The sequence below is a fragment of the Citrus sinensis genome, chromosome 4 (assembly GCF_022201045.2).
Source record: "Citrus sinensis cultivar Valencia sweet orange chromosome 4, DVS_A1.0, whole genome shotgun sequence".
Classification (NCBI taxonomy): Eukaryota; Viridiplantae; Streptophyta; class Magnoliopsida; order Sapindales; family Rutaceae; genus Citrus; species Citrus sinensis.
In genome coordinates this window covers 9,023,744-9,026,860 of record NC_068559.1, presented here as the reverse complement: position 1 = coordinate 9,026,860, position 3,117 = coordinate 9,023,744, and the positions used below count along the sequence as shown (strand labels likewise).

The 3,117-nt window shown below is 35.7% G+C and overlaps 1 non-coding gene across 1 annotated transcript; it reads left to right on the top strand.

Moving 5' to 3' along the window:
- Nucleotides 1–290: 290 nt before the first annotated feature.
- LOC112497824 (small nucleolar RNA R71) lies at nucleotides 291–398 on the top strand. The gene has a single exon (XR_003064807.2). It is a non-coding gene; the product is annotated as a small nucleolar RNA R71 (small nucleolar RNA).
- Nucleotides 399–3,117: the final 2,719 nt, after the last annotated feature.

The following is a 3,117-nucleotide window of genomic DNA, read 5'->3' as shown; positions in this document are numbered from 1 at the left end:
GCTTTACTGTTGCTGGAGCAGCTGTCATGGCTTTTACCATGTTAGTCAATGAAGTTACTTGAGCTGATAAGGCTTTAATTGCATCAATGCTATGTACCCGTGCTGATCCTCTTGCTACTGGTTGCCTAGTTGAAGGCCACTGGTAATTATTATTGGCAATTCTCTCCAAAATTTCATAAGCTTCAGTGTAGGATTTGGATAACAGAGCTCCATTTGCTGAAGCATCCACCATTAACCTTGTACTCGGATTCAACCCATTGTAGAAAGTTTCCAATTGAATGCAACAAGGAATACCATGATAAGGACACCTTCTAAGCAAGTCCTTGAACATTTCCCAGGCCTCGTACAAACTCTCATCTTCTAGTTGATGGAAGGAGGTAATCTCATTTCGTAATTTTGCATTCTTTGCCGGTGGAAATATTTCATTAGGAATTTATCAGCCAATTCATTCCATGTAGTGATGGAATCAGATGGTAATGAATTTAACCATGCCCTTGCTCGATCTCTTAATGAATAAGGACAGGGCCTCAGCCTTAAGGCATCTTGCGTTGCTCCAGCAATCTTGAAAGCATCACTTACTTTCAAGAACAATTTAAGATGGAGATGAGTATCTTTATTTGGCAATCCATTGAATTGCTCAACTGTTTGCACCATTTGAAACATCACTGGTTTTAACTCAAAGTTGGCAGCATCTGCTTCAGGTCTGATAATGCCAGGATGGACAACTTGAGGATTTAGTACAACATAGTCTCTTATAGCTCTATCTCTGTCATCAGCCATGTAAATAATATTGTTGTTGCATGGCTGTCTCCTGTTAGCATGTTCATTTTGCTCTTCTTGAATGTTGGTTGGTTGTAAAGGCCCATGAGGGTTCAAATTTCCCTCATCTTGCAAATTATTCATGTCTGAAACAGTCTTTGAATTTCTTTGTTCTTTTCGCAATCTCCTGATAGTCCTTTCAATCTCAGGATCGAATTGGAACACCACCGATCTGTCTTTCGCATGCACGTATTGGTCTGCCAATCAATAGAATGAATCAAGTTTAGTTCAGTGCTATCACAATTTACTTCACACTTCAAAAATAAACAGTCAATCCCCGGCAACGGCGCCAAAAACTTGTTGGTTGATTTATATAATCAATTATTATCAATGCCAATGTGCAAGTATACACAACAAGTAATAAAGTGATGAGTGTTCAAGATCGTCTCCACAGGGATTGATGTTACTCAAAATGCTAAAGCAATCACAATAATGCAAGTCAACTAAAGACCGAAACAACAATTGCCAAATAATTTTATCGTAACTAATAATTGCGAGAGAATGAAAATAAAACAATACCGTAATAAAATAAACTAAGTTAAATGTGTCTAATATTCAATTGAGAATATAGTAGTTGAATGATCAAACTCTCTTAATGGGGTGACTATTGATTACCGAATTAGCACCAGTTGTTATAATAAGTGTTGTAGCACTGGGCAGAACAAATCTGCATCCGCAGCTATCGCATGTTGGAAATCTCATACCCTTAAATCTACTAACAATGACCAGTTGCTCATAAATTTAAGGTATGGCTTTATGATCTTTAATCTCTCTACCCTACAAGGTGAACACCTATGTCTAGGATATCACAAAACTTAATTTCAAGTATCGCCCTTATGGGATTTAAGTTAACCTAATCTAGGAAACTCGATTTAAGAACAAGTAATGCTCTAATAATATCTGCTAAGACATTCCCTTTTGCTGCTCTATCTTAACTGAAACTATTAAATGGGTGGTCAATCGAAATAACAGTTATGTTCATAAAACTATTAGAGTATAATGCTACAGCATTATCATAACCACATATAAGAACAGTCAAGAACCCATTGGATTAATTGTCACTCAACTACAAGTAAATTCAGTTCATATTCTGAATGAGAAAAGTAAACATAAATATACTGATCACAGAATACATCTAATCAATTAAAGGAAGAAAAATAATATGAGTTGAGCACAATGAAAGACTAATGATCCTCCTCGGTTCTTCAATGATGCCGAACAACACTCCTTAATCTTGATCTTCTTCTTCTTCTTCTTGCCTTTGTAATTGTTTTTGGATGATAATTCCTTCCACCGCTTTCTATGTGGTACATGCTCCTTTATATATTGCAAATTAGGTTAAAGCCAAAGCCCATGAGCGTGCATGTTTTTAAATTAGGAAACATGCAGATCGTGATTTAATTGTTGATCCGCGCCTATATTTTCTCCCGCGTTGCTCTCAGATTACTATAGCACTGGCTGCTCTAACATCCGCAACAGCACTGTATTATTTTCGATTGTACGTTTCTTCTTTTGTGGCCATCTTCTTTCCTCTTCTTTCTCATCTAATGTCTCCACATCCTTTCATGAATTTAAAACCTACAAATTAAACCTATTTTTAGCACAAATTACTATGATTCAAGCTAAACTTGTTAAGACTCAACTAAAATGAATGTTTATGCAAAAGGTCACCAAAATGTAATCAAAACACATTATTTGCTTTTTAAATGACCTTTATTCAAGTGTAGAATGGATGTAATAACTCTCATTTCCTAGAGTTATCACTTATGCCATAGCTTTCTTTAGTCTTTCAAATGGTTCTTCAACTGGCAGATCCCATTGGAATGAATTTTTCTTCAACATTCTTATTAGTGGTCCAGCTATCTTTCTGTAATTTTGTATAAACTTACAGTAATAACCAGTCAATCCTAGAAATCCTCGAAGAGCTTTAAGGGTTTGAGGTTTGGGCCAATTCAATATTGCTTATATCTTTTCAGAATCAACAGCCATACCTGCATTTGATATTACATGGCCTAGGTACCTGACTTGTTCTTAGCCAAAGCTACACTTTTCCATCTTTACATACAAACGGTGAGATCTTAAAATAGAAAATACAATCTCTAAATGCTAAAAATGATCAACTCATGAATTGTTGCATACTAAGATATAATCAAAGAAAACTCAAATAAATTTTCTTAAGTGAGCTCTAAATACCTCATTTATAAGTGACTAAAATGTTGATGGAGCATTTGTGAGACCGAATGGCATTACCAAGAACTCGTAGTGGCCCTCATGAGTTCTAAATGTAGTCTTTTTGAC